At 40.0% G+C, this 14630-nt stretch overlaps 1 long non-coding RNA gene and 1 other non-coding gene across 3 annotated transcripts; both read left to right on the forward strand.

Moving 5' to 3' along the window:
• The first annotated feature begins 420 nt into the window (after positions 1-420).
• On the forward strand, positions 421-495 carry Trnak-uuu (transfer RNA lysine (anticodon UUU)). Its single transcript has one exon. It is a non-coding gene; the product is annotated as a tRNA-Lys (tRNA).
• A 2789-nt stretch (positions 496-3284) lies between these two features.
• Positions 3285-11063, forward strand: LOC126260228 (uncharacterized). Of its 2 annotated transcripts, XR_007546631.1 has the most exons (5): positions 3285-3567; positions 3656-3765; positions 3848-4064; positions 4165-4316; positions 10247-11063. It is a non-coding gene; the product is annotated as an uncharacterized LOC126260228 (long non-coding RNA). The 2 variants fall into 2 exon arrangements; XR_007546630.1 differs by lacking the exon at positions 10247-11063 and having other exon boundaries at positions 4165-6750.
• Positions 11064-14630: the final 3567 nt, after the last annotated feature.

The raw sequence follows: 14630 nt of genomic DNA on the forward strand, positions 1-14630 counted from the left end.
AAGAATAGTTACCGTTGACGACCGTTGCAGCTTTGCTAGAAATGAAATGATAATTAAATGGACAACCTAGCTGCAAACAGGCGTTGATATACTTCATTGGGGACATGTTGAAAATGTGTGCCCCGACCGGGACTCGAACCCGGAATCTTCTGCTTACATGGCAGACGCTCTATCCATCTGAGTCACCGAGGGCACAGAGGATAGTGCGCCTGCAGGGACTTATCCCTTGCACGCTCCCCGTGAGACCCACGTTCCCAACATGTCCACATGACTTGGTAGATTAATCTGCCACGAGTAATGAGTACGATGGGCAAACATCTATTAGGCGCACTACGAATGTAGTGGTGTAGACATGTTGGGAATGTGGGTCTCACGGGGAGCGTGCAAGGGATAAGTCCTTGCAGGCGCACTATCCTCTGTGCCCTCGGTGGCTCAGATGGATAGAGCGTCTGCCATTTAAGCAGGAGATCCCGGGTTCGAGTCCCGGTCGGGGCACACATTTACAACATGTCCCCAATGAAGTATATCAATGCCTGTTGGCAGCTAGGGTGTCCATTTAGATATCGATATCAACCGCGAGGAAATAACGCGACTTCCCGGCGGACCTGTTAGCAGTTACATTTCTCGAATTTGAAACCGGATAACACTGTCAAAGGTAGGCAACATTTCTTCGAAAATCTATTCGACATCTACAAGCGGTTACGGTAATAACAGCAGTTTGACGTGTCTTTCAGCTATACCTGCCGGGAACCATCTGAGAATGTCGAACAGTTCCAAGAAATATTGTCACAAAATATGGTGACTGCGACGTCTTATGCAGCGGCAAATACGAGAAGTATATTTGGAAGGAAAAGAGGTACTAATAGCTTATTCACGGATCAAAGATACGTCGTATACCCCGTCACGCGGGCCCCGCTTGTTATTTCACAGACTTTAAGATATCTAAACCACCCTTCGGCAAGTTATAGTAAGCGAAATGGCCAAGTACTGTAATTTATCGTTAGGATGTCTTAACGTTTTCTAATGTAGTGGGATATCGAAGCAACTCTGGTTCTTTTCCATATGAGGCAGTTCACTTTTTTATGGCATTTGATAGCTCTCGATACAAGGGCTACGGTGACATAACGTTTATTTAAGTTCGCAGCGAAAAGTTTTACTTGAAGAAAAATGGAAATGTGTCGGCTACGTCTGCCAACAGAGCGCAGTTTGGAATTTATTTCACGTAAACGTCAGTCACTTATATTTGCATAATTTAGTTTCAAATACTGAAATGCGTATTCCTCTTTTGGGGACCTGTCGAATTTTATAAAAATAGAATCTTTTCATTACTTAATCAGAACTACATCAATATCTCGATAAATAAAACATCGTTAAATATTAGTATACTGCAAATTACTTACCTCGTGTGAACACTATCGCTTGTTGAAAACTGACCGTCGGCGAAAGATCAAGTGTAAACGCACTTCAAAGGTCACCCTGCATGTGCGTCGTGAGTGAAATAAACACTTTCCGAGCAACAGTCAGAGACAGCCCCTACACGTTGTTGGTGTTGACGTGTCTTCTTTGGAACCTGCTGGCCGTGCAAGGGTTAAAAATGATTCAGGCTATATGGAGTCAATCACTATCCCGCTGGAAAATAGTGTAAGAATCGAAAAGACAGAGCAGCAACGCGAATGACTGGGATACATGTTTCATAGACCAAGAAATGATAAGAATGACATTATTAGCAACCAGAACTGTGATATACGTGAGCATGTCAAGCAAACGATCTTAGCCACTATATCACTAGCTGATGGGCATGTACGCACCAAATCTTAAGTCAACAACTTGTAACTGATCCTCGTTCGTGGAAGAGAACTTGCTACAACTCCAGGTGATAATCGTAATTTCAGACAATGAATTCTAAAACTGCGACCTCTAACATAATTTAGTTTACAGTAGAACGGGTCCACTGAAATGTCAATATCATCAAGTTAAAGTTTTCTATGTTTTTTGTATTTTTCCTCCCACCCGTAGCACTGTAGAAATGGATCATAAGTTAAAGAAGGGATAGCTAAAGAAACATGGCGTATTCGGCAATGTGATTTTCGTGAGTATGATGACTGACTTCGTAAATTCTTTTTTTATAGTGCTTTTCCCTTGTGATGAAACTCTTAGGAAACTTCGAGATGTACACGACAAATGCAGTGTTGTTAAAACTATGAACGATTTATTTATTTTAGTAGCATATAGGAAAGAACAACAGAACTGGAATCAGTCATCAGTTCACGAAGTAGTGGATGGGAAAGGACAACAGCGCTGAAATTAGGTTCATCATGACCCAAGGGGTGTATTTGTTCGAGGCTGCAGTTTACAGAGCCAAAGGTTGACAAACAGATCATCCAAGAAGCTTATCTCGTGCTTTACGGAGCATTCATGAGGTACCGTCAGCCACCCAGCAGCATCGAATGCTGATATGCGTATTGGGCCATTTGCACGTTTCGTGATTCATCACTGACGCTCTCATCTCGTCTACACAGTTTTCTCACTTCTTCGACGTCTGATATCTTTAGAAAGTACCGCGCGTGTTGTGTTCACTTTGCAGTGCTGCTCATTGTCGCGTGTTGTCACGTGTTTCTGGGTCTTCAGCCGAGAGCTGTTTATATTCTTTATAATTTTCCTCCAACTTGAGTGACTTGAATTTCTAATCTCAGTCATCTTGCCTTCCTAGTGGTGTGAGCTAGTGGTTATGTATCCGGGACAGACTCTAGGTTCTGTAATATTCATGTAATGTCTCTTGACGAGAAGAATTCGCTATCCGTTATAGACTCCTGAAATCATCTTCGAAAATTCATCAACACATTTATTATACTAACAGTGTCATTAGGAATTAGATGTCGATGCGAGGTCATTTGTTGCTTTTGATACCTCCGCTGGGGCATCCTGTTACTTGAAATGACAACAGAAGATATGGGCATCGATTCCGGGCAACCAGTAGAACTTTATTTTGGCAGAGACACGCAGTAGAAGATAATATATTACTAGCAAACAAATTCAGTCGTCTGTTTGTAATAATGGGTTGTTGTGGCCTATACGTCTTGACAGACTCTTCGGGTTTGCTGCCGGATCCTGAAATCAACTCTATTCAATTTTTCGGCGATCCAGCTGTTCGCCATCTTCAGGAGAACGCTGCTTCTGTTGCTGAGTACTGTTCTGTCTCAGCAGCGGTCTCCTGAAGATGGCGAACAGCTGGATCGCCGAAAAATTGAATAGAGTTGATTTCAGGATCCGGTAGCAAACCTGAAGAAACTTTCAAGGCTTATTACGCCGGGAAAGCCTACGAATTTCGCAGGAAAAGTACCATCACCATGGAACTACGCTTTTGTTTGAGGAGGCTCTTAGATAAAATCGCAGAATCCTGAAAGTGGTGCTTTCATTCCGAAATACACATAGATCTGACAAAGCAATATTATGAACGTTTGACGATTGTTGCTGATAACGTAAAAGAACATATGATTTTTGGTGCCATACCTGTTCACGTGCTAGGAACGACATCACACGTAAAAGTTTGAAAAGGCTGCGCAAACTGTAAGTAATAGTTACGTTACTATGATTTAATAATGACAAGAATCAACAAAATGAAACAGATTTTTGAAATCAACTTTTTCTTTTATAGATCTCTTACAAGAGACATCTTATAGCGGTCTGTTCCACAATTTAACAGCTGTGCAGCTGTGGCTTATCTCATCTGTTTCCGAGGGTTTGTTTACGTTACTATGAGTGATGGTAAGATGCTGCATCTCAGGACGAAATGTGTATATTTTAGACCAATCATCACAGCTATCAACATTTCACTATATTTTTACAGCTTCGCCACCAGTGACGATATCATTATATGGTGGAAGGTGTACAAGTGTCAATTTTGAATGTTGTCCACCAATAATAATTGAGATTTCAACAGTTTCTGATGTTAATGATCAAAAGGACTTGGAAAGTGGGAGATGAGCGGACTCTAAAATGAATGAAGCCTGCATAAGTCACAAAACTGATCGTCACCAGCTTACAGGCTTTCCAGAAACAATGTTGTAAGTATATCAGGTTTAAATCAATCCAACATGATTTGAATGTATGTAACAGACATCTTATTCGTCAGTTCTCTACATTAGTTTTCCTGTTTGTTACCAGATATACTCAACTAAGTGTGGTATGGAATAAAACACTGGATTTGGAAGTAGTACAGCGAGAACATTAACGGGGCTATCGAAGAAGAAATTGACCCATTTGTAATTTATGTCAATTAGCAAATTTATGGTATATTTGTATTTTTAAGATGCAACGTGAGTACTTAATTTATGAACATTTTTAAGTATTGCAGAATAATCAGGCATAAAAATTTTACGCACGTTGAGTATTTGACGAAAGTGCTTTGTAAATATTGGCTTGATCTAACTAAACCCTTACTAACTGTTCTGCCATTTTTCGTTTCAGTATATGATCTGACGTGAATTTCTCTTACGCGTTATTGATGTATCTTGATAATTATTTGTTGATCTTCCCACTATGATCATATTGGGTGGAAAGCCATAACAATACAGTATTGGTGCATACGTAGTTATGAAGTAACTCACATTATTTACTTTTGGATTCAGAGTGCGTTTAAAAATATTCACAAGGAAATCTCATTCAGGGAGTTCCATTAGAGGAAGCCAATCTCATAACATTTAAGAAGGAAGCCAATCTCATAACATTTAAGATATCAACGCATATATTACTTGCAAGAAATCTTTTGTTCTGTTTCAAGTTTTGTCAGTTTGGAGACTGTATTGATAAATTATTGGACATGGCTATTATGCATGTTCCTTCAACTCACTACCACTTCCCTACCTTTTCCTGAAAAGTTAGAAATATCGATGTATTGTTCAGTCAGTGTGCCAAGATAGCATCGCGTCGTAAATTGCAACATTATTTGAAGTACATGTTATGTTCCGGCTGAAGATGAAAGAAACTCTTCGTCAGTTGCTTACACGCAATAAACATTTCTCTTACGCGTTATTGTTGTATCTTGATAATTATTTTGTTGATCTACCAACTATGGTCATGTTGGATGGAAAGCCATAACAATATAGTGTTAGTATATACATAGTTATGAAGTAACAAACATTATTTGCTTTCGGATATTTTCAGTAACAGTAAAACAATTCTTTAGTATGATTTCTTTCTATCTGAGGACAGATTCGGCTCCCAACAGAAGCATCATGAATCAAAGCCGTGTAGAAATTAGAAGAAACAGAATTTCTTGCTGCTCAATAAATTTATATGTATGCTGCAGCTGCAAGGAAACTGGAAGTAGAGTGTGAATGGTCAGATTAACTTATAATTTATTGTTTGTTAGCAAACATGTTTCCAGATTAATCTGCGAGTCAATTGCCTTTCCGTTTGAAAGACATGTTTACTTCTTTTAATTTGTTCATGACCGAACATTAATATATAAATTATTTGTAAACTCTAATGTATGAAAATATGTACGAGGAAATTTCCTTAGAAATGTACGATGTAACAAAAGTTTTTCAACGTAAAGTCAATTTCTTTAGTGTCACAAATTACAGAACTTAAAAAAAAATGCAGACGTATAATATCGCTTCAAAACGAAATTGTCTCAGTCTCTATTTCCTTACTTTTCACAAATTAATTTCGATATTTATTTTCAAAGAATCTGCAAAGTAATGAGGATATTACTACACAGAATAAATTAAAGGATAAACTGTCACGCTTATTTTGAAATGGCACTGCTCAAACAGCTGAAAATTTATATTTTAATGAAGTTTACTACAGAATGTACTACATTGTTCTATATTCATTCATGTGTATGTTTGTCTGTGCTAGGCCAGAATGTGCTTCATTGTTCTATGTTTATATGTATGCTGCAGCTGCAAGGAAACTGGAAGTAGAGTGTGAATGGTCAGATTAACTTATAATTTATTGTTTGTTAGCAAACATGTTTATAAAAGTTCAAATTCCAATTCAATGAAGTGTTCTGACATTAATTCAAATGTGAGTATTTCTTTTATAATGTAAACGGTTAACATACACTGAAGTTCTTAACTTTGAAGGGCTAAAAACAAAAACAAACAAGACAGAAGTAGAAATAGGATAAAATGGTTCTCAACAAGTGAAATAAGATCTCATAAACTGTTATGTATCTTGAATACAAAGTTATAATATTGTAAAAGATTGTGTTGTATTGTCATTTTGTATTTTGATGAAGTAACTTACGATATATTTAAATAACTGAACATAACAAAGTGTTTCTCAGCAAGTCAGGTAAAACCTTAAAAACAGGAACTATCTCGTACTACTGTAAATGACTGTATTATATTTTCGTATTGGAAATCATGAATATTGCTTAGGATACATGGAAATATTTGAATAAATAATAATAAATACAGCTGTCAGCGTAATGAAAATGTATTTTGTATACTATTCATAGCCATGTTGTGTAAACGAAAATACCACTCAAACATTAGGAACGTCGTAAATCCCTCCAGCCTTTGTTGCCAATAGATTAACCCCGATAACGGAGCTGCTTTTTATTCAAGGAGCTTCTTATTTGGACTCTCAAGACTGAGTGGACCCAGTCACAGGCCTACTTATCTTCGAAAAAATCTGAGGAGTCACTAGGAATCAAACCTGGGTCCTTTCTCACCGAAGGAAACAACGCTGAACTTTTTTTTCATCTGCCACTACACTTTATATTCCCATTTATTTCTTATACTGTAGTCTGTAACAAAGATATTTAAAATCTGTATGTAACTTTACTTTTTGGAAATTTACATTAAAGCAGAAATGGGTAATCACACCCTGAAATATGCGTTTTCTATTTCATCTCTATTACCACGGCAGCAGAATCCTTTCGTTGTGAATAACCGAACTTTTAATGACAATACCATTATTAACTGCCTAATTATAAATCTGTTATTTCCGCGATCATTCAGCTACGGAAGTGGAATCTTGTGCTTTACGTAAATATGCAGTATTCTCCCAAATCACGTCCCGTGAGTGAAGCTTTCAGCTGATCAACTGCAGTATATGCTTACCTGGAACTCTCAACCTCATCTCGAAACGGCTCTACCAAACCACAACAGCTGGGTGATTGCTGGTAACTACCATGGCCTCAAGCAGCTAGATCCAGGCAGCATATTCCATGAAACAACAACATCGATTCTCGTTCAGCTTGAAAGCAATTCAATGAAATTAATTAAATGCAATGATAAAAAAGTGAACATATAGACGGGGATGAAAATAACGAATATGCAGTGACATGAAATGAAACAGGTACTTACCGTTGAAATATGCTGAATCTGCAACGAAATGAACATGTTAGTTATGTGTTGCATTGAATATACGAACAATGTGTTTATCTAAATGAGGTGGAACTAGTCAGTTTACAGTATATATATAACTGATTAGTTTCAGTGGATGGCAACATGCTGACCATTTACAAGTTCCCAAAAAACACAGTCCCCCTTATGCAAGTACACTTAAAACTAGAACTAAAATGCACTGTCCTGCTCATGCAAGTATACTTAAAATTAAATGTTTTTCAACAGGCTACAAGTTTTTAAATAAAAATTCGTCTTTGAAGTAGTAAGACTAGTCCCAATGAAATTAGTTTTTGTTGTATTTAAAACTTTCTTTACTACCTGTCAGACTTTTATGTGACTCGACAAATGATCAAAATTTTTTGTTGGTGCCCACTGAACTTCTTGGAGCCGCTTTCGTAATGAGTAATAATGGTCATTTTTTTCCTCCTAGTGTTGTAGTTATTGTCATTACAATTTTTCTCAAGTTGTGATGGATTATTTATGAGGAATTTCATTAGCAAATATGTATATACTGTGAAGGTGAAGTTAAAATGCCTGCAAAATGACTGGAGTGAACACCAAGTATTATTCTTTCTATCCTCTTTTATGCAATCAGTATTTTCTTTTTAAGTGATGAGCTACGTCACAAAAGTATTCTATGAGACATGATTGAGTGTACATATGAAAAAAATGATGTAAGGTTGATTCATTTGCTACCAAGACTAGCAATAACACGGAGAGCAGAAATAGGTGAACTTCGTTGTTTGAGCTGCTTAGTAATATTTTTCTTCCAGTTAATGTTTTTATTATAATTTACACCCAAAAATCTGGAACATTCTATCCTGTTCACGGACTCTTGTTCAGACGCTACATTAATTTTTGGTACGTGTCTATTTGCTGTACAGGACTAAATATATGTAGTGTGTTTTATCAAAATAAAGGAGCATACCACATTCAGAAAACTCTTTGCATTGGAACGTTGTGCCTGACTGGGACTCGAAGCACTATTTTCTACTTATCACAATCAAATCGAAGCTTTTATTAACATTCCCACCTATGATTTACAAATACTAACTACCATCGAGAGATTCTTCTGTGCGGTGTGTGAGAATAGCACCACTGGGGCTGCGAAGTCGGTCGAGAACCTTGGTTTACCACACTACATGGTATTTAATTTAATAGAATTAAATGACAGGAAGAAACATGAGTGGTAACGAAAGTCTGAGTCAGACCTGGAGGCGTCCTCACGCAGCAAATGGTTGCGACAAGTGATCGCGAAAAGCAAGGAACCCGCGATCGAGTCCTGGTTTTCTACTGATTTCCAGTTGCCGCTACACACTCATACCACAAAGAAACATGATTTCTTTTTAAGAAACGTGTAATTGTTAATTGATTGCCACGACAAGAAGGAAGAGGAGTAACTGTTCGACACATGCCATTATTTAAAATCATTCCCTCATAACTAGTACGCTAAGCGAGATCAACTGTTCTTCTAGGAACAAAATTTTGTTATAAGGTATAAACCAATTCTACACAGTTTATCTCGCAGCTTCTTGTGTCTTTACTATAGTGGGTAATAAATATGCTACATATAAACTACTCAAAACTACATGGCATAGTGTAGCTGTCCTGCTCGGAAACTAAAGAGTCATAGCAATCATAGAAAATTTTTTAAACTTGCAGTCCGATAAACGTGAAATTATAAGGGAGAGTGAAAACTAAGTAGATGAAAACGATAAAGGAACATAAAGTATGTTACACATTAGGAAGTTAAAACTGAGGGTGGGTTATAACTGACTAGGGCTGTTAATAAATGCTTCGAGAAACACCACAAAATTCCTGAAGAGAAGACAAACCTAAAATAAGACAATATTTTGGTGATGAGGATGAGAATGGCTTCGAGGAAGAAATGATTCAGTAACAGGATATTAATAAAATATTTTTTTATGCACACACGTAGCATTACTGGATTCAAAAACGTTAGTTGTCCCCTGGGTTAAATTCACTTATGAACAGTGGATTTCTTCGTAATCGGTTAAAATTCTTTCACTGGTTCGGGGTTTTCTAATACATTGATTTGCGTATCAGTTCCACAAGAGTTATATCTAATAAATCGCTGTTATAATAAACCGGCGTTCTGACAATTATTTGCAAATTGCGTTTGATGCATTAAAAGTCACTTGGTAACCTGATACATACCACAAACCGCCAATCCCCCCTGCACACGCATACGACGTAAAAATGGCGGGAAAATGAAGGTCATCCATCCACTGTAAGAACTCTGTCTCAGATGATCTAGGACAAGGTCATCCTCTCCCCATTGATCAACGCCAATAGGATGACTTAGAGATGTAGGGAAATCGGTGTTTTCTCGCTTGGACAATCAGATAACTTAAAACAAGTTCTCCCGCCCCCCCCCTCTCACCCCTTTTATTACTACTCCAGTTGCGTGAGTATCGTCATTCGAGATTTGTACACTTCTGCGCCCACATATTTCCAAGGCTGTTTCGAGTACGCTGCAGAAGAGTCACTGGAAGCCCTTACACATCCTGCATACAGTGCCAATCCCTCCCCATTGTGATTTTCATAGTTTTGGAACCCTGAAGAAAGGCAATCACGGCTATCGTTTTGCTTTGGAGGGAGAGGTATACGCCTGTGTACAATCATGGTTCTATAGACAACCACAAACATTTTCCATCAAGGCATTGACCATCTTGTCTCACTATGGGATGAATGCCTTAACAGCTATGTTGATTACTTTTCAAATGATAAACAGTTTACTTACTATTTTCCATGTGTCTCATATTCATTTGACTGCCTCTTCTATTATTCATTTATTAATGCATTCTATCTGTTTCTTTACGTTTTTTTTCCAACTGTGCGACAACCACCTGATGTGGCACTAGCTGAAATGTCGGACCAAGACACAGGTGTTCGAGGTTCTGTCGTCCGCAGCATCACAGCAGCAGCATCCCACAGCCGGCATAACCGATTTACCGGATCTGCTTTTCAAATATCATGTGCCACAGTCGGCGTTTGCATTCCAGGAGCAGCAGCTGTTGGAGTTTCCTCGACCTGCAGATAAGTGGTTGCAGAATACTGCTCTTTACCAATACTTACAGCGCGACTTTCAGAGGATAGAAAAGTATGAACGTAGGCCTAGCACTGGATGGTGATTTGGACGTAATAATTGAAACTGAGAATGTTCAACTTTGGTGCTAAAGTGCAGTATACGTGGTATGAGTGGGACTCTCTATGTAGCGTATTGGAGTACATTAAAAGGAAGAGGACGACCGATTGACACCAGTCATACATTCGTACTGTCCATAAGTTTGGCAGAAAGGCGTCCAATGTCGATATGTATGGAGAAGCAAAGCTGGAATTAACTTCTGGAGACTCATGCGTTTACGTTAAACATTCGAGTGTTGTGAACTTCGACGACATATGAAGTGCATTGTCAGTCACGCAGAAGCGCTTGTGGCTAAACTTCAGAGCCATATTGTATGACTTTGCAAGCTATCTATGTGAGCACAGCGTACATATTGTCTTAAAACAGTGAATAAATTCCAGTGTTCACGCAGTACCATACTGTGCTCCCATAAGAATAAATTCCATAGAAGCAGAATTTACTGATGGAATGCTTATGTATGTTGTTGCTCCTATAGAGGTTAATGTGATACACGGCGATTTCAAGGCATGCAGAAAACAACTGTTTGCGAAATACTGCAGAAAAACAAAATCACTGTAATTTTTTAACCATTATGATGGGTGAAAATGTAAATAACTATATATAATAAAACTGATATTTCCTTCAAAACTGTTTAATTCCTCCCTCTTCATCTTATCCTGTCATTCAGATGTTTGGTAAAGATGTGTATCTGCCTCATAACAGCTCGCGGAAGAGATATATATGTGGCCACCCATGGCAGAAACTGCAGCAGCCTCGATGAGGAGAAGAAGCAGCAGGTGTCAGCTGATCTGCCAGCAATGGTGAGAAGCATCCCATGCACCTGATAGGTGAGAGCGAGAGAGAGAGAGGTGGAGAAAGGACACTCTTGGCCACTTCAGCTAATTGCCAAGGAGATAACAGCTCTTCCGGCCAGAACTTGCGGCCGCCTCACCTGTGAACGACACCAACTCTTCCCAGCGCTCACACACATACCTGAGAGGTAACAGTCACTGATTTCTCCACACTTTTCTATCATTCAAATGTGAATTGATAGCTAATAAAGATCTGCAGTCATTGTGGCTCAGTGAGCATGATGTCGGATTCTTAAACTGAAATAGTTCCTGTTGCCACAGTCCCACCAAGCCGCTAAGCAGCAATAACTACGCATATTATTATTATTTTTTAAGAAAGAGAGAAAAAATAATACATCGAGATACCTTTTTTTATTTGTTCCTCTCTACCACCTTCACGATGCAGTTTAATAGGAGGAAATACATCAGTCTGATATTTACATTCAGACTATAATGCTTAAAAATAAGCACATCACCCTTAAACACTTTAGGTACCAGTGAAATCTGTGTGAAATATCATACACAATAGAACAAGTTATGTAGGAAACAAATGACAGTCAACTGCATTCGACTACGACACCTTCCTATAATTTTCTTACATATGTCTAAAAGCAGTTTACACACATTTTTCCATTTTGTCAGCTGTAGTGTCAAGTATCATAAACTTGTTCGTTTTTTCAATGGTATCTTCATGAGCAATAATGATGAAATGACAATGCGAAGCCCACAATATTTTTTCTTTTGTACCTGAAAAATCAAAGACGATATGAATTAATGTTGTGTTTTAAAAGTTGCATACACTGCTTCCAATATTACATATTTACAACAATTGATAAAACACGTGTAAGAACTCCCGAATGGCAAACATGTTGAAATGTACACTCCTGGAAATTGAAATAAGAACACCGTGAATTCATTGTCCCAGGAAGGGGAAACTTTATTGACACATTCCTGGGGTCAGATACATCACATGATCACACTGACAGAACCACAGGCACATAGACACAGGCAACAGAGCATGCACAATGTCGGCACTAGTACAGTGTATATCCACCTTTCGCAGCAATGCAGGCTGCTATTCTCCCATGGAGACGATCGTAGAGATGCTGGATGTAGTCCTGTGGAACGGCTTGCCATGCCATTTCCACCTGGCGCCTCAGTTGGATCAGCGTTCGTGCTGGACGTGCAGACCGCGTGAGACGACGCTTCATCCAGTCCCAAACATGCTCAATGGGGGACAGATCCGGAGATCTTGCTGGCCAGGGCAGTTGACTTACACCTTCTAGAGCACGTTGGGTGGCATGGGATACATGCGGACGTGCATTGTCCTGTTGGAACAGCAAGTTCCCTTGCCGGTCTAGGAATGGTAGAACGATGGGTTCGATGACGGTTTGGATGTACCGTGCACTATTCAGTGTCCCCTCGACGATCACCAGTGGTGTACGGCCAGTGTAGGAGATCGCTCCCCACACCATGATGCCGGGTGTTGGCCCTGTGTGCCTCGGTCGTATGCAGTCCTGATTGTGGCGCTCACCTGCACGGCGCCAAACACGCATACGACCATCATTGGCACCAAGGCAGAAGCGACTCTCATCGCTGAAGACGACACGTCTCCATTCGGCCCTCCATTCACGCCTGTCGCGACACCACTGGAGGCGGGCTGCACGATGTTGGGGCGTGAGCGGAAGACGGCCTAACGGTGTGCGGGACCGTAGCCCAGCTTCATGGAGACGGTTGCGAATGGTCCTCGCCGATACCCCAGGAGCAACAGTGTCCCTAATTTGCTGGGAAGTGGCGGTGCGGTCCCCTACGGCACTGCGTAGGATCCTACGGTCTTGGCGTGCATCCGTGCGTCGCTGCGGTCCGGTCCCAGGTCGACGGGCACGTGCACCTTCCGCCGACCACTGGCGACAACATCGATGTACTGTGGAGACCTCACGCCCCACGTGTTGAGCTATTCGGCGGTACGTCCACCCGGCCTCCCGCATGCCCACTATACGCCCTCGCTCAAAGTCCGTCAACTGCACATACGGTTCACGTCCACGCTGTCGCGGCATGCTACCAGTGTTAAAGACTGCGATGGAGCTCCGTATGCCACGGCAAACTGGCTGACACTGACGGCGGCGGTGCACAACTGCTGCGCAGCTAGCGCCATTCGACGGCCAACACCGCGGTTCCTGGTGTGTCCGCTGTGCCGTGCGTGTGATCATTGCTTGTACAGCCCTCTCGCAGTGTCCGGAGCAAGTATGGTGGGTCTGACACACCGGTGTCAATGTGTTCTTTTTTCCATTTCCAGGAGTGTATATCACTACTCCCTGCCTCGACACAGCCATCATATAAGTATTAGTGGTGGTGATGATGATGATGATGATAAATAGGTATGTATTTGTAAAAAAAGAAATAGAATTGTAACTCATAATTTTTTTTCTTAGAGATGAGGCAAATTCATCACAGCAGCTTGACGTGAAAATTATTCTGTTCAATATGATATAATTTAAAGGACAGTAGCAATAAATACGTCAGTGAAGAAATTATGTAGAGTCCTGAGCTCTAGCCGTGGTGGCTTTCAAAAATCCTCAGTACAGTGACATAAAAGTCATATTATCCTTGGATGAGTGGTTCGCCTACGCAGTACCTCAATACAAATTCCAGCCATATTCCACGGAAATGCTGTCTTCCTTAGTGATACTAGGTGATCATATGACCTCCACAGGGCACTTCCCACGTACAGTGAAACTGTTTAACGAGAGAAAGTGCACTCATATAGAAGAGCATACATTTAAAAATCTAATGTATGCCAGTTACGCAAGCCAGGATACTCTAGAAAAGCGTCTCAGCTGCCAGTCTATGTGTACAATTTCTGCGAGAATATCTGGATCAATTTGTAGGAGTTAGCGCAAAAAACTCTTCATCCATTGGATGAAATCATCGCACAACTTCACAATTTATCGTGTGCATCAACACATGCAAATATGTTTGAACCAATTGTGGCAGATGTAGGTACAGAACTACATCCTTATTTAAGCATGTGCATATATCCTGCTATAAGGTAAGAATTTATGAATAAACAAATGTGTAAGAGCTACATGTATCTGTTTACTTCCCTTTAGAATAGACTGTAGGCTGATATAAATTTAGTCATCACAATGACCGAGACGATGAAACCTCCTCGTAGCACAAAGACTTCATAGTAACTGACTGGTCCAACAATGATTCTGAAAGCCAGAAGAAGAAGAAGACGATTATGATGAATGGATCACCCCTTTCCAG

This window comes from Schistocerca nitens, chromosome 5, assembly GCF_023898315.1.
Source record: "Schistocerca nitens isolate TAMUIC-IGC-003100 chromosome 5, iqSchNite1.1, whole genome shotgun sequence".
In the NCBI taxonomy this organism is placed as follows: domain Eukaryota; kingdom Metazoa; phylum Arthropoda; class Insecta; order Orthoptera; family Acrididae; genus Schistocerca; species Schistocerca nitens.